The following is a 23,187-nucleotide window of genomic DNA, read 5'->3' as shown; positions in this document are numbered from 1 at the left end:
ATATATATATGCATATATATATAATTTCTAGCTTAAGGCTATTAAAGAACAACTCTGGCTTTGGTAATCTTCTATAATTTTAGCAGCTATCCTTGAAATTTTACCAAAATAAACTGCATTTTGGCACATATATTTTTTTTCATCCAGCATGTTAAAAGGACCCTAGAAATTTGAAAGGCACATTATCCTTTCACTCTGATATCACTTTTTTTTTAAACTGGTATCTTGACCATTTCTTTTCCCCCTTCATTACTGGGGATTGAACCCAAGGCCTTGTGTGTGTTAAGCAAATGTTTCACTGCTGAGGTACACCCCCAGTCTATAGCCCTATCTTTTTTAAGTTCACAAATTACATGTTACTTTTGATATAATTTTAATTTATCAATGTTTCTTTGGTGCTGCCTATATGATTATCATATTATGTATTTTTAAACATTTCCTATGATGTTTTAGATTTCCTTTTGGATTGGTGCCTGGCATGGAATAACTTTCCTCCTTTAAATATACCCTTTAAAAATTCCTTATTGAGAATCTCAGGTTTTGTTTTATTGAAATATTTTAATTGTGTTTTCGAAGAATAAATTTCCAGGTTTACATTTATTTGTTTGTACTCAGAACATTGGATAAATCATTCCATAGTGGTTTCCATTGTTGGCTTTGAAGAACCAGCAATCAGTCCACATGCCTCTGCATTGTACGTAATTTGTCTTGTCTCCAGCTGTTTTCAAGATAGTCTTTTTATCCCAGACTTTCTTCTAATTACTATGATGTATTTAGATGTGCCTTTATATTTATTTATCTTGTTTGGAATTCATGTACTTCTTGATTTGAGAATACACAGAACATTCTGGAATATTCTTTCTCCGAACTCTTCAAATATTGCACTCCTTTATTCTTTCTGTAATTCCTTCTGTGCTTTTAAAACTCTGAGCAGACATATGTTGCTCTTCTCATCCTCATCTCTGTTTCTCTGAATGTCATTTCTATATATTAAATATAAATATAAACATGTATTTATGTGTGTGTATGTCTTTAGTTTTCTGTGTTGCATTGTGTATAATCCCTTTATCATTCTTATAAATGAATTATCTCATTAATTCTGTGTCAAACCAGCTGTTTAACTCACCCATTAATTTTTGTGATGATTTCTCTTTTTAACAAAAAAATTAATTGATTTTTAGAGCAGATTTAGGTAAATAGCAAAACCAAGTGGGAAGTATACTGAGTTTCCACATGGCCTCTTTCCATGCACATTCCAGCCTCCCCACCATCAATATCCCAGCATCAGTGTGGTACATTTGTTATAATCAATGAGCTGACATTGATACATCATCATCACTCCAAATAGGTAGTTTACCAGGGGGCTCACTTTTTATGTACCTTGATGGCTTTTGACAAATGCATTGTGGCACAGACCCACAAACCTGGGAGCACATGGAATACTTTCACCACTCTAAAAATCTCCTGTGCTCCACTTATTTCATCCCTCTCTCCCCACACACCTTTTCTGCTAGGAGCCTTCCAGTGTAGGAGGTTGTCAACAGGCTCTTCTGGGTGGGCCACCAGCTTGGATGATCAGACTTGAGTTTTTAGCTCTTACACCTGCTGGGGCTATGGTGTCACATTGCTCCTAACCAGAGATACCTTAACTCTACTAATGTCATACATCAAAAATTACAGTTCATGTATTATACACAGGTTCTACATTTGTGGGTACTGCCAAATGATGATTGAAAATGTTTGAACATAGTTATGTCTGTATTGAACATGTACAGACTTTTTCTAATTCTTATTTTCTAAACAATATAGTACAACTGCTATTTACATAGCATTTATACTGTTAGGCACTATAAATCATCTAGAAATCATTACAATATATGGGAGAATGTGGATAGGCTATGTGCAAATACTTCTCCCTTTTATAAGAGGGGTTTTTACATCCATGGACTTTGGGGTTCTATAGGGTTCTAGAACCAATCTGTGGCTACTGAGTGATGACTGTCTTTCCAACATCTCTTTTGTTACTTAGCAAACTTCAATATACCAATGCAGATGCACTTATTCACACCTACATCAAGTCTTCAAACTAACGTATTTCTGAGTAAATGATCAAAAACTGAACATACAATCATGACTCTAAGAGCAGCAGAATCCCTCACTTCCTAGGGGATGCTGCAAGTTTGGACTGGGATTGTTGCACTGCCAGTCAGAGGTCTTTTCTCAAGTTTCCTAGGTATCAACAGTACCAGGGGCTCATGAACCCTTGGATTTCATAAGCCCCAAGTAAGGAACACAAGCTACTCCAAACATGCATTTATATTCCTTAGGATAAAATTAATTTGATTTTTTAAAAAAATTGATGTGACATTTCTTGTATCCAAGTTTTATAATAAAAACCCATATCTATTATATTTAATGTCTATCCCCTTCACTAGGCTGTAAGTTTCTTGAAGGCTAAAACCATGTCTGTTGCACTCATCACAATATTCTACACCATATTGCATATGCTCAGCAAGTATTTGTGGGAGGAAGGGAAGAAGTAACCGAGGGGAGATGAGGGGGAAAAAGAGAATGAAAGAAGAATGGGAGAGTGTCAAAATAGCAAAGCCATAACCGTGTCCTCCCCTTCCAGGGCTCTGTGCTATCTACTCTGACGACTCAAATACCAGAGCTCTCCAGGCATGACAGTGCATGCCTTTAGTCCCAGCACTCTGGGCATGCCAGCATCTTAGTGAGATCCTACCAAAAAAAAAAAAAATAAAAAAAAAAAAAAAAAAAAAAAAAAGTAAAAAAAAAAAGTTGTGGGTGTAACTCTTTGCAAAGCCCTGGGTTTTTTCCTCGGTACTGGAAAACAAAGAAATACAAAACAACATAACAAAAGCAAACCCAGGGCTCCATGTAAGTCGTTCTCAAAATTGACAGTCTTATTGACGTCTTTCAGGTGAAACAAGGAACCAGAATGGAATAACTGCACAAAAGTCCTATCTTCCCTAGCTAAAACAAATTTCTATGTTTCAAAATACCTAGGGCAAATAGTGTGCTTAACCATATATCAAGAGCTGACAGCTGCAGTCCCCGGGCTTGTGACAGAATCTGTGCTCTTGAGAGTCTGGGCTGGAAGGGGCTTTGTAATGACCTAAGGTGATATTGTTCCTTACAGATGAGGAAACCAAGGCACAGGCAGGTTAATAAATATGAATTGCCAAAGCTAGGATGATAACTGATGCCTATGGCATCTAAGTTCATGGCTTTGAAATTGGCCCGCACTCTTCTCATCATATTAAATCCTTGTGGTGAGCTTGTTCAGAAAAATGGGAAGAAGGGGAGAGTTAGGAGAAAGGGATTTTAGGCAGCCAGAGGGGCAAACACAATAGAATGATTAAAATCCTACTGAAGGGCATCTGGAAAAGACGAGGTCCTGGAACCTCCTGATATAAAACATCTAACACTCAATAAAATACAAATACAGTAGTTCTCTTGTACCTGCAGGAGAAACCTTCCAAGAACCACAAAGAATGCCTTAAACTATAAATAATAGCAATCTCTCTCTCTCTCTCTCTCTCTGCTTCTGTCTCTCTTGTCACGCGCACCTCACCAGCAAGGAGCACGCAACACTCAGGATTCTTCTGAAGCACGCTTTATTGGAGGCTCTTCTGCATTCTTCAAGATGGCGGAAAGACCCCGAGCCGGACGCGAGCCTGCCTTTTATAGCCTCTCGGGTGACGTAGCCCATTTCTATTGGCCAATGCCGGCCTGCGTCATTCTGACGAGCCAAGCGCCCCTTCTGCGCATGCGTGAACCGCCATCACCGGCAGACTCGCATCCGGGATTCATGCAGGGCATGAAGAACCCGGAAATAATGGCGCGCGACATCTCCCCCTTCCTTAAAATAACTAGAGCTCAGGAGGAGCCTGTCAACCACCCCGGCCGAAAGGTGGTCGAAGCAGGTATTCCATGTGAGCAACTGTTGGATCACCTTAGCTCGTGCAATGAGGAGAACCTCTTTAAGGCTGATCAACAAGATTATAAAAGGACATGCCTGATTCTGGTGCAATGGACTAATCCACAGAGTGCAGAGGCCATGTCCAAGGAGGTGGAGAGATGTAGGTATTTGTGGCCTCCGAATGAGCAAGGCATAGGCAGATATTGACCAACGTTCAAGCTACTATTGTAAATTGGCCAACTAGGCAGCAGGCGAGTATCCAGCTTCAAGGGCAGCAAAAGCTTGCATCAACATAATATTATCATTTTGTCTCTGTCGTCTCATCTTACATAACCACCAAAATCCCAAAAACACTGCCAACGCCAACAAAGCAATCATTGATCCCATTCCAGCCCAATCCTTCAGAATAGATACAGCACTTACAATCCAATCAGATATACCTTGTGCAAAAACAATGTCTACTCGGGTAGAATTAACATGAGCAATGGCTACTCTCAATTGTCTAACCAATTGATCAAGACGTCCCATCCAATTTGATGTCAAATACATAGAGAGTTCCCTAGATAGATTCGCAGCTTTTGACATATTATGATATTGTACAGGTGTAACACAGAGTCCTGGCATCCTCCACATACATCCTATTTGGGCCAATTGCCATAACACATCAAGTTGCTCTTGCACTAAATCAACCCTTTGATTAACAATCATTAACCCTCCCTTCAAATGAGCATTAACAGAGGTTTGCATATCGAGCGCAGAGGCTACATTGGCTGACAAATTATTCAAAGCGGTTGCGGTTTGTACTGACGTGGAAAGAGAGACGGCGGCTGCGGTCGCACCAGCGGCTGCAATAGTTATCGCCGATACTATTGCTGCCGTAATCCCAAAGTCTCTCTTAGATCTTACAATACTCAAGGGATTCGTCACTTCCGTTGGCACAGGAATGAATCGAGGCATTCGAACGACCACAGCATGAGGAAATTTGGTAGCGTCCCAGCAGGATGCGTACCAACAAGTATCATTGGCACAATTCAGTTCCATAGTCTGTGAGAGAGTCACATTAGCCACAAGCCAAAGAAATGGTGGCCACACGCAAACTGGAGTGGGTGCGAAGGTGATGTTGCGCAGACCATTGAAGTGTTGTGGTGATGTTGATGGTCCTGTTGTTGGTGGTGAAAAGAACTAACCATAAGTAGGTGGAGCAGAAGAGAAGAGAGAATACCTGGACCAAAGGGTTATTGTCATAAACAATATGCTGGAAAACCTGCATGGTCAAACAATATAAATACATTTTGTATACCAGAAAAATAGCAATAATAATTATAATGAATTCTTATATCCTGTAATGTGGCTTTGTATCAACAGGATCTCCCCCCCCCTTTTTTTTTTAACAGAAAATAACCATCAGAAACATATTTATAATTCAGACCTTTGATAACCAACAATATTCCCAACAACATATTTAACAAGATGTATCTTTTTATAAGGCTATAAAAAATTATTTTGGTGGCTCCCATTAGTGAACAAAGATCAGAATAAACTTTCTGAGCAGCTGCTTCTTTATTCACCAACAGGAGCATATCCAAACTTGAAGGTTGTATTTAAATATCTTTTAAATTTTTTATTTGATCCTATAAAGCCAGGTTGTAGAAATCAACAATCTACTTGCATTTGACGTCATTCTGATCAAGAACATACAAACATCTTTGAACATTTAAGACAGACAAACATATAACACTTAAGACAGACAAACATATAAGACAATTTTAACGAGTGCACTCAGATGGTTTTGGCCAATTGAATTATCTTACTACTTCCTCTTTTTCGGGCGGCTCCCCTGAGGACTCCGACGCGGTCTCGGAGTCCTCCGAGGAGCCCTCCGAATTACTTTCCTTTTCTGCTAATGTTAATCTTTTTAGTTCATCTAGGGCAGGGTAGAGGCCCGTTGAGGCCTCAATAGGGCCGGAAATTTGGCTCCCTTCTTCTTGAGCTCCCGTTGTTCTCCGTTTTTGTCTAGACTTACTTCTTTCTTCCCTCTCCGTTTCTGATACACTGTCTTGATGCTCCCTGAACAATTTTTGTCCCTCCCGCACCTTATCATTGCAGCGTTTATCCTCCAAACAGGCTCTAATCATCTTCCACACTGGTAAAACCCCCGGTCTTAAGGTATTCTTATCTTTCTCTCGCTGGAGGTCTTTTCCTAATTTTTCCCAGGATGGGATCGTGAGTGACCCGGTACCGCTGAACCAGGGCGCCGCTCGATCCACTTCCTTTAAAAACCTCCTTAAAATTTGCTCCGATATTTTTAACTCCCTTTCCTTCAACAGGCTTTGTAAAGCATAAACCAGTGATTGTGAAGTAGAATTCCCCATTTCTCCCTTATCTACGAAAGTGGGCGACCGACAAAGTTAAACCTGTTGGAGTAAACAAATTAAAACACCCGCCCACACCAGACAGCGTACCTCTCGGAAAGTTGGTGGATCCTCCCCTCCTGCGTCTCAGTTCTGAATCCTCCTGAAGTCAGGGGTCTCCGCTGATGCCGGCGATGATGGCCATCGCTTCCCGGGTTTCGGCACCACTTGTCACGCGCACCTCGCCAGCAAGGAGCACGCAACACTCAGGATTCTTCTGAAGCACGCTTTATTGGAGGCTCTTCTGCATTCTTCAAGATGGCGGAAAGACCCCGAGCCGGACGCGAGCCTGCCTTTTATAGCCTCTCGGGTGACGTAGCCCATTTCTATTGGCCAATGCCGGCCTGCGTCATTCTGACGAGCCAAGCGCCCCTTCTGCGCATGCGTGAACCGCCATCACCGGCGGACTCGCATCCGGGATTCATGCAGGGCATGAAGAACCCGGAAATAATGGCGCGCGACACTCTCTCTCAATAATAAAGTTTAATTTACAAATTAAGCACACAGATCAATTGCACTAGTGAATAAAATAGAGCAATTATAACAACATACTCTAATAAAAGTTCTGTGAATGTGGTCTCTCTCAAAAAAATTTTTATTGTACTGTACACACCCATAATTTTTTCTTGTCAAGAACTTTTTAACCTCTTTACTTAAAAGAATCATTGTACATCTTCTCCTCAGTATATCTGAATTGCCAAAATCAGTGCTTTTGTGTTTTAGGACCATTATTAAGTAACATCAGGGTTACCTGAACACATAATGTCATAGTCAATATAATACCTGAGACAGTTACCAAATGACTACCAAATGGGTTGCATATGTAACATGGATGGATTGGACAAAGGGTTGAATTGCTGCCCAGGCTGGATGGAGCAGAATGGCACAAGATTTCATTATGCTATTCAGAACAGGGAGCAATTTAAGACTCATAAATTGTTTATTTCTGGGATTTTTCATTTACTATTAATGAATCCAAAGTCTTTTGTACTATGCCCTAGGGAATGGAAAGCCCTCAACACCTTGAGAAGGGAGGAAATAAAACCACGGAGACTTTCTCCTTGAGGCTACTGCTGAGAACAGAGCCCAGGATAATTTTTCAGTCAAGTTATTCTGCCATACAAGCAATTATACAACTACAGATTTTACTTTCAATTTTAATTCTTCTGAATTGTCCATCCAAGTTGAGTCAGATATTTTTTTAAGATCTGATGAAATCTATATGCAAGTTAGTACTTTTCCTAGAAGATATGAGCAAAATGGCAAATGAAGCTGTAGATGTGAGAATTTTGTTTGTTTAGGCACCTATAATCTAAGGTGTATGTGTCTAAGGGTCCAGGGTAAGCATATTTCAAAGAAATCACCAATGTTTTGGGGACAATAATGATTGCTCTATGTAGAACAGCACAGAAAGCTGAATCTTACATGTATTTGCATTGTTCTCTAAGTAATTAGTCTGGTTCAGTCCCAATAGGGTATTTTGCATTTTATTGAGTTTATTGGTACATTTTAGGTATACAGTACAGTTACATTCATTACTGGGATCTTGTACCTTTACATGACAGGTCTTGGTTCTCATTTTTTCCCCTTGTCCCTGCCCTCCCTTCATTCCCTCTTCCCCTCCCCATTTACAAACATTTTATTTCCATTTTTTCATTTTCTCATAGGGTAGTTTGCATTTTGAAAATGTGCTCATTCGCACATACTTATGACAAAACACTACTGAAAAATCCTTTAAAAGAAAAGGCAGCAAGTTCCTCTGAATTTTACACTCCCAATATGTCTTCAGCACATATGGATGCTCCCCCTCCCGTCCCCCTTAGCTACTCAAACAAAATGAGTCTAGGGCTTTGAAGAAACAAAATTTCTGCTCTGCCTGGAGCATTAGCACATTCCCTATGGACATTTCCTCAATCGGTACAATGAAAACATTAAGCTAGAAAAAGAAACATCAATCAATCTATATTTCCATTTTATGTTCTGGACAATGGTGACTAGCATGGATACAACACCCATACAGCAAATAGAACTAAATATATCATAAATAGGACTGAGCTTTCCCTTTTGGTGTGAAAAGCACTATTATATACTCTGTGATTTGCAACATTTACATCTCATTATGAGCTGGATGCTCAAAATACTAGAGAGGATTTCATTTCACCCTCTTTGTGCAATACCTGGTTTCCAAGAAATATTAATGACACAGTTGTATAAATCTTTATTTACTGAGTCTGATGACTCCCTTAAATTTGCATTTGCAAACTATGATTATTTTCTGGCACCCTGAGATATGAATTTTCTATTGCATGTGGGCAGCTTCATTAGAGCTTCTTTTATTGAGGAATGTTGGGGGAGGAATGGCCACTGATAGACATATTTAAAATTCATCTGAAAACATTTTTTTATAGACACCACAGAAATTAAACTTGCAAAAATGATTTCATTATGTATTTATTTTTCCATTCCAAAAGATCATACTTTAAGTGTCCTGAATTTATATACTTTGGGATAGGGTTTATACTTTCTTAACTCTAAAGCCCTACCTGAAGGACTGAACTTTTAAAGAAAATACAGAGGGGAGCTCTATTTTAATTCTAATATCCTTGAGGGAGATTGCATTAATTTGTAATTTTGCAGACTATTTGCATTTTACAGTGGCAATTATGGCTATACACAGTTGGATCAACTTGTTCCTCACTCTTAGACTCTAACTAACCGTGCCTTACTTAGAAGGCAGACAAGAAACTGAGACATGAGAAGGGTATGACTTCCCCTTTTTTCTGTGACAGCCATGTGGGGGCGTGATTTGGTAGAAGCCTGGCTCCTCTGTCCATCGCTTCCCTTGGCTTCTGCCTGGTCCCTTTCCCAAGGATGGACTGGGACAACTTGCCTTGGTGTCCTCGCAGGTTACTTGATGGAAAATTTCTGAGCTGATCCGACAGGAGGTGCAGTTTGGCTGTCTTCCCACAAACCCCCAACTGCCACCTCTTTGAAGAAGTAGCAGAGAACCACCCCTAATATAGCAAGAACAATGGAGGGATCTGGGATCATTATTAATATCTCCAGACTCCTTGGGTTCCAACGAGCTGTAAGAAACATAGACCCCCTGAAGTTTCCCTGGTTTCAACCCTGCCTTTGTGGAGAAGAGACAGCTGCCAATCTAACTGCTCCTGCCTTTCTAGGTTTTTCTTGAACAGCAGCCCTGACAACTGCAGCTACCCTGGATGCCTGGCTCTTGCTTGGATCATCATAAGCTTGCACTTGGACCAAGCATCAGGCCTGAATTCAAAACAATCACAGACCCTGCCACTGCTATATAAGCAACACTCCCTTCACACTTCTAGTGTTAGTCTCCTAGGGCTCCCTCTGATGTGCTGACCTCTGTGTACAGCTGACCAAGTCCTGTTAAAATAAAGCCTCCCTCTGGTGGTTCTGTAAATTTGCTCATGATTTATTTATTGGGTAGGGTGGGCTTGGAAAGTTCTATATATCTGTTCAGGATACTCATCCTAATAGCATGGAGAGTGGTTGCTTTAAAAGAAAAAGCAAAAGCACCACCAGGAATCAGTGAATATCAGTGACAGAAAGCAGCACCTGGCAGAGTGGTTCAGTGGCATTTGGCACAATCTGGTGTTCGGGCCACAGAGACCAGCACCTGGCCGAGTCAACTGATGGTATCCAGCAGCTGTCAGTGCCCAGCTGACAAGGTTAACTGGTATCAATCAGCCGCGTCGGGGCTGCTAGCAGAGCTATACTTTGCCAATTCATGATTGCTATCTGAATCAAGCAAAAGAATCTCAACTGATTGGTGAACAATTTTTTTTATTGGTTTTGTTTTAAAGTTTATTTATTCATTCACTCATTTATTTTGTGGCACTGGGGGGTTGAACCCAGGTCCTTTTTATGTGCAGCTATATTCCCAGCCCTAAAAAACATTTTTTTTCTTTATAAGTTTTCTTAATATTGGAAAGAACGGGCATCACAAGATCTTGCTAAGGCAGGTACTGTCACCTCTGTTCCTAAGACACTTGCACGATAAGGAGACCTTTCCTAACAATTGTACTTTCATCTTTGCAAATCTGTAAGGATTTTAATAATACACAGATATTTCAAAAATGTTAATCATTATGCATTTTTTGTAAGGTATATTTGAAAAAAACTATCCCAGCAGAATATTATTTTTCAGAATAAGGATTAAGCAGGGCCGGGGATTTAACTCAGTGGTGCCACCGCCTGCCTTGCAAGTGCAAGGTTCCGAGTTTGATCCCAGGTACCCACCCTGCCAAAAGAATAAGGCTAAAGAAGGTTACAGTGCTGGGTAAAATGATATAAAGAAAACTATATTAGATAATATGATTGGTATTCAGATATAGTAAGTTTTCTCCATCTTCTTCCTAACTGCTTACATACCTTAAAAGTCTCTCAGTCTTCTTTGTGCTAAAATCTTTCTTTCCCTCCCTCTCCATGGGCACTCTGCTCTTTCTTTCCCCAGCTGCTAGCACTTCATTTCTCCTCTCAGACTTGGGTGACCTGTTGCTCTTGAGAAAGCCATCCTAAGGGACAGAGTTAAAAATAACTCAGGTCCTTAGGTGACCGTCAGTGCCAAAACAGGTCCAGGAATATCCTAAATCAAAATCACCTGGGCTACTTATCAAAATGTGATTTCCATTCTGGGGTGAAACCAAGGCAGCTAGATTGTTAATAAAGCACCCTGAGTAGTGCTTAAAAGAGGCAAACATAATAGAGACAACTGGGGATAATACAGTTGCTTATGCATAACAAAGGGACTGGGGAAACTTCTCTCAGGGCAACTTCTCTCTCCAATGGAATATTCTCATATCTCACCTGAAAAATAAAGAATCTTTACAGAATATCGAGGCCAGGAACCATTTCCCAGCTTGCTGCTCTGCTGCTCTGCCTGAGCACCAACTTTGTGTGGGGCTGCTGATGGCTAAGCCACAGTTCAAGAAGACAGCAAATCCTCAGCAGGAAAATAATTCCTAAACCTGGTCCAAAGGCATCTGCTACGATCCTTTTGCAAGAGAAAGAGCTATAGTCATAAGGCTCCCTACATTTTATTCTTCTAACCTCTCCTCCCAAATTAAAAAAAGTTTCAGTTTCATAAAGGGATCATAATTACCTGAAAACCCAGGTAGACCATCTATTTTCAACCTTTATATAGGACTTAATTCCGGGGATGCTACTTTGGCTAAGAAATCCTGTAAAGGAGGCTGGGGTGCAGCAGGGATAATTTTGAGGGTATGGATGGGCATGGTGGCAAACCCCAGTTGTTATCCATTAAAAAATAATCACCACCTTCACCACCAAAAAAGGCTACACTAAAGCAAATTTCTTTGGGAACATAATTTTTTTTATTATTGTTAATTTTATTGGTACATTTTAGGTATATAATATAATGACATTCATCATTGGGAATTTGCAACTTTACGTAATTATCTTGGTTCTTATTTTTTTCCCCATTCCTCTGCTCTCCCTTCAAACGCTCCAACCCTCCCTATTTACAAAGATGTTGTTTCCATTTTTTCATCCTCCCATATTAATTCCATTCCCTTCTTTCCTTTCCCCTGCCTCTCCCAATTTCCCTTCCCCTTTGCCCTTTTTCTTACTATTTCACATTATCCATTATACCTTTTAGTCCTTATTTATACTTTCAGTTTCTCACACCAGAGAAACTATTTGGTATTTTACACGTGTGTCCTATTTATTTCACTAAAAAGTACTGTCTCAGTGTGCATCCATTTAGCTATAAGTATTACCTAATTTCTCATTCTTTATGGCTGAGTAGAACTCCATTTTATATATTAAAAAAAACAAATTTTTAAATCCAGTCTCCAGTTAATGGTCATTTGGGCTGTTTCCAAGTTTTTGTTTTGTTTTTGGTACTGGGAATTACACTCAGGACCTTGTGTTTGCGAGGCAGTAGACAGAATCACTGAGCTAAATCCCTGGCCCTCCAAGTTTTAATTGTTGCAAACTGTGCTGCTATGAACATGGGTACACATATATCATTGTGGTAGGATTCTTTTAATTCTTTTGGGAAGATACCCAGCAAGGGAGTAGATGGGTCAAATGGAACTTCCAATCCTAGTTCTTTGAGGCTCTCCATACTGATTTTCACAATGTTTGCACCAGTCTCCACTCCCACCAGCGGAGGAGCAGGGTTCCTCTCTCCCTACAGCCCCTCCAGCATTTGTTATTGGTTGATTTTACCATAGCAGCATTTCTTTCTGAGGTGAAGTAGAATCTCAGCATTGCTTTCATTAACATTTCTCAAATGACCAGTGATGGTGAACATTTTTTCATATGTTTATTTGCTATTTGTACTTTGCCTGCGAAATTTCTGTTCATTTCAGATGTCCATTTTTGGATTGAGTCTTTAAATTTGGGAGGTCTGATTTTTTAAAGTACTTTATATGTTCCAGATAGTAGAACTTTGTCTGCTGGAGAAACTTTTTTCCCAACATTCTTCACAATGTTGGTAGTTTCTCTTGCTGTGCAGAGCTTTTTAATAAGAAGAGATCCTTAATTAGCAACATGAAATAGGAAGAAAAGGGCTAAAGGTGTAGGGAAAGTGGGAAGGGTAGGGGAAAGGGAATAAAGGAAAAGAAAAAAATATGAGAAAATGAAAAATGGAAATAAACTGTTTGTAAATGAGAAGGGGAGGAGGGGGTGAAGGGAGGGCAGAAACAAGGGGAAAAAATGAGAACCAAGACCTGTCATATAAAGGTACAAGAACCCAGTAATGAATGTAACTGTAATGTATACCTAGAATGTACCAATAAACTCAATAAAAAGAAACAGAAAAAAGAAGAGATCCCACTTGTTGAGTGTTTGTGCTAGTTTACATGCAACTGAGATTTTGTGCATAAAATCCTTTCCTATGCCAGTGTCTTCACGAGTTTTACCTAACCTTCCTTCCAGCCAGTTTAGGGTTTCTGTTTTAATATTTAGATCTTTAATCCATTTTGATTTTAGTTTAATGCATGGTGAGAGATATCAGTCTAGTTTTAATCTTTGGCAAGTTGAAACATTTTCCAGCACCATTTATTAAAGAGGCTATCTTTCCTCCAGTGATGCTTTTGGCTCCTTGGTCAAAAATGAGGTGTCTGAGTGTGTCTGGAGTTGTTTCTGCATCTTCTAATCTGTTCTACTGATCCTCAGGTCTGTTTCTTTGCCAGTATCATGCTGTTTTTAGTGCAGTAGCTTTATAGTTAGTATAGTTTCAAGTTGGGGATTGTTATAACCTTCACCTTGTCTTTATTGCCTAGAATTGCTTTAGTTATTCTAGGTCTCTTTTGTTTTAAAAACATTTTTGGATTATTTTCTCAAGGTCTTTGAAATATGCTGTTGGAATTTCAATGATCTATATAACAGTTTTTCACTATGTTGGTTCTTCCTACCCAGGAGCAAGGGTTGTCTTTCCATTTTCTGATATCGTCTTTGATCTCTTTTTTTCAGAGTGCTATAATTATTTGATTTCTTTTATTAGGTTGATTCCTAGGTATTTCAATTTTCGGGTGCTATTGTGAAAGAAATTGTTTGCCCCATTTCTCTTTTAGTGAGTCTGTTGTTCATATACAGGAAAGCTATTCATCTTTTTATGTTGACCTTGTATCCAGCTACTTTCCTGAATTTGGCTATTAAGTCTAGAAGACTTTCGGTGGAGTTCTTGGGGTCTTCTAAAGTATTAGGTCATCTGCACATAATGAAAATTTGACTTCTTCCTTTCCTATCTTTATTCCTTTTATTTCTTTCTCTTATCTATTTGCTGTGGATGTTTTCAAAACTATATAGAACAGGAGTGGTGATAGCGGGCATCCTTGTCTTGTTCCTGATTTTAGTGTGAAGGATTTCAGTTTTTCACTGTTTAGTATGACATTGGCTGTTAGTTTTTCATTGATGGCTTTCATCAGATTGAGGTAGAGACCATCTATTCCAATTTTTTGTAGGGTTTTTATCATTAATGCATGTTGGATTTTGTTGAATGCTTTTTCTACATCTATTGAGATGATCATATGTTTTTTGTCCTTGGCTCTATTAACATAGTGTATTACATCTATTGATTTGTGTATGTTGAATCATCCCTGAATCCCTATGAATCCCACTTGGTCAGGGCGTATAATCCTCTTAATGATCTTCTGCATTCTATTTGCCTGTATCTTATTAAGGATTTTTGCATCTATGTTCATTAGTTCTCTTTTTCAGTTGGATCTTTCTCTGCTTTGGGGATCAAGGTGATGCTAGCTTCTAGGAATGAACTTGGGAGTATTGCTTCCCTTTCAATTTCAATGAAGGGTTTAAACAGTAATGGCAGTAGTTCCTCTCTAAATGTCTTATAGAATTCAGCAGTGAAGGTATCAGGGCCTGGACTTTTCTTACTTGGTAAGTTTTTAATTACATTTTTAATTTCATTGATTGATATTGGGTTGTATATCTAGGAATCTGTTCATTTATTCTGTGTTTTATATCCATTTGGCATATAGGTTCTCATGTAGGTACTGATGATCCTCTCAATTTCTGCTGAGTCCATTGTAATTTCACCCTTTTCATTCCTGTTTGCATGGATTTGGGGCTTTTCTTTCATTTTTTTATAAGGTTGGCTAAGGATTTGTCCATTTTGTTTATTCTTTCAAAGAAGCAACTGTTTGCTTCATTGATTTTTTTCTATCATTCTGTTAGTCTCCATTGCTTTTATTTCTGCTCTGATCTTTATAATATCCTCTCTTGTGTGAGCTTTGGGTTTGTCCTGCTCTTCTTTTTCTAGATGCTTTTGAGGTTCAGCATTAGGTTGTTTAATTTAGCTCACTCTATTTTTCTAATATGAGTATTCACTGCTGCAAATCCCTTGTAAAACCGCTTTCATTGTGTCTCATAGATTCCAATATTTTGTACTGACATTGTTATTTAATTGTAGAAACTGTCTGATTTCTTTAATTTCCTCTGTGACTGATAGGCTTTCCTTTGTATGTGAATTATTTCTTTTCTCTGTTTATAGAATTTAGTTCTTCTCTTGGGTTTCTGGAATCTTAACTGTTGCCTATGTGTAGAGGTTTTTTTGATCATGTCTAGTTGGAGTACTACATGCCTCACTTATCTGTAGGTCAAGTTCTTTTCCCCTACTTGGGAAGTTTTCTGCCATTACTTCTTTGAACAGTTTTTTTTTAATGTCATCTACACCCTCTCTTGTTTCTTCATTGACTCCAATCAGTCTTATGTCATTGATTTCCTGTGGTCCTGTACTGTTTTTAAGAAATGTTTCTTTTCCTGGTCACTAATTTTAATCCTATCTACTATATTTGAAATTCTGTCCTCACATTGGCTTATTCTGCTGTGTAAATTTTCAATGGAATTTTTAATCTGGAAATCTGTTTGCATCTGTTTTATGGATTCCATTTGCTTCCTATGTTGGGATTCCATCATGTTCCTCAGCTCCTCTATTTTTTAAAAAATCTGTGTCTCTAGATTTATTAATCATGTGTTGCACTATGGGCACAATCTCCACTATTATCTGAGAAATTATTTCTGATTTCATTTTTTTCAGATCTCTTTTGTTGCCAGTTCTGGGAGTCCAGATGATTGAGTATCAGATTGCTCCATCTTGTTTCCCTTTGGGGTTGCCTTAGGTGATCTGGAAGTCTAGTTTTGAGACTTATTTTTGTGTCTTCTCATTTCAACACATGCAGCCTGTTGTGCCTTTATTGAGACAACTTTTTGCTCACCCAGTGGTCTTCCATTTTCAACAAGCTGTTGAGTGGCCTTTTCTCTGCTGCTCACCAGTGTACCAATTTTTGAGTTCAGAATGGTTGCCTTCTGGATCCCTGAGCTGACCAGTTGTCTGGGCAGGCTTCTGGCTGGGGCCCTGCACATTTGGGATGGTGTCTAGGTATGCCTCTGGCTAGGACCTGCCTCCCCTATACAGCTGTTGTCTGGAAGGGCCTTTGGGTGGGGGCTGTGCACCCCAGACCATGGTGTCTGAGCAGGATTCTGGCTAGGGTTTCACACACTTACCTGTGGTACTATGGCAAGCCTCTGGCTATTGCTTGTGCACTCATGCAGCTCTTCTCCAGGTAGGCCCTTGGCTTGGGCCTGTGTGCCCACGTGGTGGGAGTCAGAGCGGGGCCCTGACTGGGCCTGCCTGGAACCGGGCTGCTTTGGTCCACACTGCTGCTCACAGGGCACTTACCAATGGTATGGGGCAGGCCTCTGGCTCATGCTTATGCACCTGTACAGCTCTTTTCTGGGAAGCTCTTTGGCTTGGGCCTGTGTGCCCAAGCTGCTGGGGTCTTGGAGGGGTCTGAGCTTGGATTTGACTGCACCCATGCTGCTCTGGTCCACACTTCTGCTCTCTGGGATCTTGGGAACAGAATGGAAGTACTTGAAATTTCAGTAACTGACTTACTTGAAGAGTAAAGTGACTTCTTGTGGAAATCTTTTTATAAATCAAATTTAAACTTTTTTTTTTGCTTCAAAAATACCACCAAGAAAGAGAAAAGACAATTCACTAAATGAAAGAAAATATTTGCAAACCATATTCCTGATAATGGATTTGTATATAGAATATATACTGAACTTCTTTAACTCAATAATGAAAAATAACCTGGTTTTAAAATGGACAAAATTTCTGAATAGAAAGTTTTCCAAAGAAGAATGTCAAAGTGGTAAATGAGCACATGAGAAGGTTCTCAATATAATTAGGATGAAATGCAAATCAAAGTCACAATAAAATACCAATTCACATCAATAATTAAGTAATGTTGATGATAAAAAATTGTAACCTCAGACATTGCTAGTGGGAGCATAAAATATCATAGCTGCTTGGGAGAGCAGTTTGGCAGTACCTTGAAAGACTTAACACGCAATCTACCAGGTCTATTCCTAGATACACATGGACGGAATGAAAACATGTCCACAGGAACTAGAGCATGAATATTTATATCAGCACTGTTCATAATAGCCCCAAAGTGGAAACAATCTGAAAGTCCATCAACTTATGGGTAGATAAATAAAATGTGATACATGCATACAAGGGAATATAATTCATCAATAAAAAAGAATCAAGTATTGATATATACAACATGAATAGACCTAAAAAAACATTATGCTAAGAAGCCAGTTACAACTGTTTATAAAGCATAAGAAACTAGAGTCATTTATAGGAAAATGGATGCATATTGAGGCCATACTCTTAAGTGAAATAAATAAGACACATATGTGTAAATACTAAATAGTTTCTCTGGTGTGAAAAACTAAAAGTGTAAGTCAGATCCAAATGGTATAACTGACAATGTGAAATAGGAAGAAAAGAGCTAAAGGTGTAGGGGAAGTGGAAAGGGTAAGGAAAAGGAAATAAGGGAAAAGAAAAAATATGAGAAAAGTAAAAAATAGAAACAAAGTCTTTGTAAATAGGGGAGGGGGTAGGGGGTGAAGGGAGGGCAAAGGTATGGGGAAAAAAATGAAAACTAAGACCTATCATGTAAAGATATCAGATCCCAATGATGAATGTAATTGTACTGTATACATAAAAAGTACCGATAAATTCAATAAAATATCACAATTGTGTGATTCCATTTATGCAAAATGTCCAGAATAAGCAAAAATCCATAGAACACAAAGTACATTAGTGGTCCCCAAGGGCTAGGGAGGTTAGAGGCAAATTAGCAAATGAGGAGTGAGTGTTAAAAGGCTTCTTTTGGAGTGATAAAAATGCTCCAAAATTGATTGTGGTGATAGTTATACAATTTTGGATTCAACAAAAACAACTGCATTGTAGCTTTAAGTGGGTTAGAGAGTGCTCTATTTTACTAAAACTGTAATTAAGCAAAAGTGACAAGGACAGGAGTGAACCTTTTAGAAAGAACAAAGATTTAAGAGTAAAATTTTCAAAAATCAACGTCTACTATATTTATAGGCCAATTCAGTGGAACAGTACTTCTAAGTTCTCAGGAAAACTTGAGAAGACTGCGTGAGACAGAAGATTCTCTTGAAAATGTCTAGCTACCTGTGCCACACAGGTGTAGACAGTCATCAGGATTGGGGCCGGAGATAGTTTTAGGGCCCATGTTTTAATAAGGATGAATGTATGGGAGTGTGGTGGGGCGGGGGGAGAGGGAGAGAGAGAAAGAGAAGAGAAAAGAAGGGGAGGAGGAGGAAGATAGTGGTGATTGTGCTGATGATGGTATTCAACTGCATTGTAGATGGTTAAAGGGGAAAGTAATTCTGATCAAGCCAGAGACTAAGATTCTTCCATCTCTTCCCCTATGGACCTCTCTATCTTCCAGGTGAAGTGTTCTGAGAACTTCAAGGACAAGAGTCATATGTACTTTTTATTCTAAATTTGAGCTTTTGTCCTACTTTGCTCAATCAGGCAGAACTAGTGTGAAAAACCAAGCAAGGTTGTTCTCCTTGAGGGCAGCTGGACCACATCAGAAGCACACTCCCAGATTCCTATCCTGGAGAGAATCGGTTAAGCGAAGCATCTTAATTTGGGCTCCTTTCTCCGAGCCACTAAAAGCCGGATCCTGTCATATGGAAGCTTTCCATGTGTCTTTTCAGGTTCTGCTGGGTGAAGTCAGGGTAAGATATTGCGGGGGGGGGCACTACAAACTCTTGGCTTTTGTATCAAAATAATGCTAATTGTATCCACATACATGATTTGCTTCTTCTTAGTTACCAGGTAGCACAATGATTGCTTATACTGGAAATTTTGAATCAAATTAATTTTGTTGTGCATTTTGATTGCTAAACTCTTTCCTTGAATGCTCTATTTTCAGAGCTTATTATTTGTAGCATGGTCATTACTTCTCACAGCTGAAAACAAAATTAAAGGGGATGATTGTGTGAAATATTTTTGGCTAAACCTTATAATTAACTACTTTTTTCCTCCAGTGGTATTTTAGGACCATCTCAATATGGCCAAATTTACAAAATTATAACCAGTTTTTAGCATTTTGCAGGATTGGAATGAAGAAGGAATAAGGAATAGTTTCCAGTGTAGAAAAATCTATGGTGCTTGTAATCTGTGTTATATGAAGGAATGGGATTATCTTATTTAATTATCTTTATTTAAATCGGGTCCTGGGGTTCAAAGCTCTGAACCAAATCAATGCTATTTGGTCTTTCTGCTACATCCCCAGTGAGAGTGTATTACTAGGGCCTTATTGAGACCCATGTCTTTAGTTCTCTTAAGTTCTTTCTGTAATTGTTGACTAACCCATACTAGTGTTCTAATGGTTCTTGCTTTGTGTATTTTTTTTACATCAGTAATCTCATTTCCTGCTTAATCTGTACTCTTGATTTCCTAACTTTTTTCATGAAGGAAATTTCAGCTGTATTATTCTTGTCATTTCTCAGCCAGTTGGATTGTTCCTTGCCATATTTTCAGCAGATCAAGCATGGTTACTTGTATTCCTTGTTTTCAGTCACGATTCATTAAAACTATCTACAGAAAATAGTAGCAAAAGGAGAAATCTCAGCTTAGGTAGAATGAACACTGACCCTAGATAGATAAAAGTAGACTATGCCTATTATACCCCAATGGCTAAGGGGCACAGCTGGGATAGGTCTGAAAATCAATCATCTTGAAAACTAACAAGTTATCCTACCACAGTGTCAGGGAATACAAAATTCCTGGGTGGAGAATAAGGCACATAGCATCAGCAGAAGTTAGAGTGTCAGCAATTTGAGCAGGCACTCTGAGTCCTAATTCTCATTAACAGTGCCGAATAACAGCTGCACAGGCAGCAGGTAGCACTACAGAGAGAAACCCTGAGCCTAAGGAACCCAAATGTTTTATAATGAACAGTGAGCAAGGCTGTCCTTTGCTCCAGTAGAAAATTCTATCTCTGTCTCCAATAGTTCTCATTATATGAAATGAAAATTATACTATCTTTAAAAGATAGTCTGGAACTAAGTGTGGTCAGTGCCTTGCTTATAAGACATGCAGAAATACAAGAGGTCCATGGAGAATTGTCCCCTAATACTGAGAACATATAAGATTGGCTGAGTTGGAGAGTTATGCACTAACTGTACAAGTTAGCACTGCAGTGTTTTAATATTGGCTATTTTAACATAAGTACACCATCCTGAATCAAGGCTACGTGGACAGTGGCAAAGAGGTTTTCTTTTTTCTACTTATCTGTGGTCTGTTTTGCTTCTCCTTGTAAATGCCCTGTGTGGGTCTATCTCAGAGAATAGAGTTGAATGAAAATGCCAGCAGCATAGTAATCTAAAGATTGCTCATTATCATTATTATTAGGTAGTGGGGATCTAACTCAGGACCTTGCACTTGCAAGGCAGGCGCAGTGCCACTGAGCTAAATCCCCAGCCCCAGAAGTGCTCCTTATTGTTAGTTCAGAGGCAGCTGTTGGGTTTCCCTAGGGATGAGAAGGAGGAGGTATTAGTATTTTCAGGGTAATGTTACTTCCTTGTATTTTGATCCAGAGTCTGGCAAGCCCCTTTTCAAAAGATGGCCACCTGGAATATCTGTTCATTCTGGTCTATTCACTTGCCTCTACAGCCATCCATGTCCTGCAGATCTTGTGGCTGAGATCTTGTGCAAGGGGGTGAGGATGAACTTACTTCTCCAGTCAGATGGGGGAAGCTGCTTGTGAGTGTAGGTGGAGTGGCAGAGGCTGCATGAGGTAAGGAGCAGAGGCAGACAGACAGGAATGGGCAGCGAGAAGGGACTTCATGTAGTAGCTGTGTAGTCTCAACAGGCGGTAGGGACACAAGTGAGCTACAGAAATCAATGGCTTTGGGTATTTTATATTTGTTTTTCCTTATTTAAAAACATATCCCTATAATTTTTAGTAATATTTCCCACCACATTCAAAAGTGATGCATTCTTGGTGGGTACAATTTGGGAAACGCAGAAAAATAAAACCAATAATCTGACCCCAGCAATTAGAATCTTATTGACTTGAAAGCCCTTACAGTTAGGTGCTGGGTGTGTGTGGCGGTCAGAGAATGAACAGGATTTGAACAGGTTGCACTGTCAGTGTCCGAGACAAGGGCAAGACATGGGTTAAAGTGGTAAGGACAGATCTGAATTGCTATAGGGGAAAAAGTTTACTACAAACTGAACTGTGAATTGGACAGAGGTAAGTGTATGTTTTTAAGAAAAAATGAGGGAGGAGAGGGGGAGGTGAGTGAGGACTGAGCAGATTCAGGGAAATGAAACAGCAGGGAGGTAGGAAAGAAGGTTGGCTCCTGTGAAACCCACCTGGGCTTTCTGACTTGTGCTTATCAAAGTCAGACTCCTACGCTCCCGCCCAGTTTGGGAGACCAGGGCCCTGTCTGCTGGGTTTGGTTGGAACAAACAGTGAATTCTTTGGCAGCTTGGAGGCTTCTCAGACAGGTACTTTAAGGGATGTTTTAAGTTCACCCTAGGGAGTTGTTCTTGAGCTGTTAGAAACTATATGAGTGTTTTGCTCAAGTCTTTACAGTCGAAGATTCAGACTAGTCACGAAGTGAGGCCTCAAAGGAGTTTGGTCAAGGAGAGAATCTCTGTCATCATTCAGGCTGGATTTAATTCCTGGCTCTACCATATACCAGTTGGGTGATTTATTTAATCTTTTAAAGCCTCAGAGGGCTTATACCTGTTACATGCCATGCTTACCTCACTGGGTGTCTGTGGGGATTGATGAAAGAATGCTGCCTGCTGCCCAGTACAAGGAAACACTCAATAAACAGTAGCTATTATTGTTCCTGTTATTTTCTCCCCAAATGTGATCATAACTTGTTCATTGTTTGGTGGCCTGGTCTTTCATTTTAGAGACAGAGCACGAACATTGCTACTGATTTGGGGGCTCTTCAGGCAAACAGACCTCTTACTTGGCAGTAGATGTAAACCAGGTTAACCACGCCAGGAAACAGCTGGCCCCCAAGGGAGTACCTAGGCCTCTCTGCGTGCACTGTTCTTGGGCCTGATTTGAGGTGTGGCCAACAAGTCCCAGGGTACAAGTCACAGGAGAAGCAGACAAAAGCACGATCCTTTCACAGCTGGCAGAGTGAGGACCCTTCACACCCAGCCCGGGTGACTGAAGCATGCTCTCGCACCTCCTCTGCATAAATGGAGAAAGCCTTTGATTTGGGAGATAAAGAGAACTGTCTGGCCTAACTCAGAAAGTAGGGTGACATAATGAATTTACAGGTGACCCTGGTGTTAGACACTTTGCGTCAGAGATGACACACTTTTTTTGCTCGAGCTTTCAGCTAAGAGCCTGGGGAATTCTCTGCACCCAGAAGAACTGTGAGGAACCTGCGCCCAGCACCCCAAGGCAACTTCGTTAAAAGAAAGGAGAATCAACACCCACATTCTTCAGCACACAGACCCCATCAGGACCCCACTAGAGACTCTGACTGCTGCCATCCTCTCCTCTCTCACCTACTCAGAACTTCCACGATTTTTTTAGATTTCCAAGATGCAAACCCTCGCTCTGCTACTTTCTAGCTGTGTGATCTGAGCTAAGAAACTGAAGCTTTCTGTGTCTCACTTTCCATATCTGTAGAATGGAGATGACAATAAAACCTCATAGGGTTGTCACTGATGTTAAATGCATATGTAAAGCGAATAGATCAGTGGTGTGGTAAACTACAATGATTATTCTTTTAATCACTATCATTATATGTAAACTCCAGTGTTCTTGCCTGATCAGCACAGTTACTATTGATTCTCTACCAGATTCTCTCCACACACAGCTCAGGGTCTTTCTTGGCCTTGGCTTCTTGGGATCGATATTTTGATTTTCACTCAGGAGGGTAGCTTTGTTCATTCATTTGGGTTCTCTCTCTCTCTTTCTCTCTCTCTCTCCC

The sequence above is a fragment of the Fukomys damarensis genome, unplaced genomic scaffold (assembly GCF_012274545.1).
Source record: "Fukomys damarensis isolate Sample0158 unplaced genomic scaffold, DMR_v1.0_HiC HiC_scaffold_1, whole genome shotgun sequence".
Lineage (NCBI taxonomy): Eukaryota > Metazoa > Chordata > Mammalia > Rodentia > Bathyergidae > Fukomys > Fukomys damarensis.
This window is presented reverse-complemented; position numbering follows the sequence as displayed.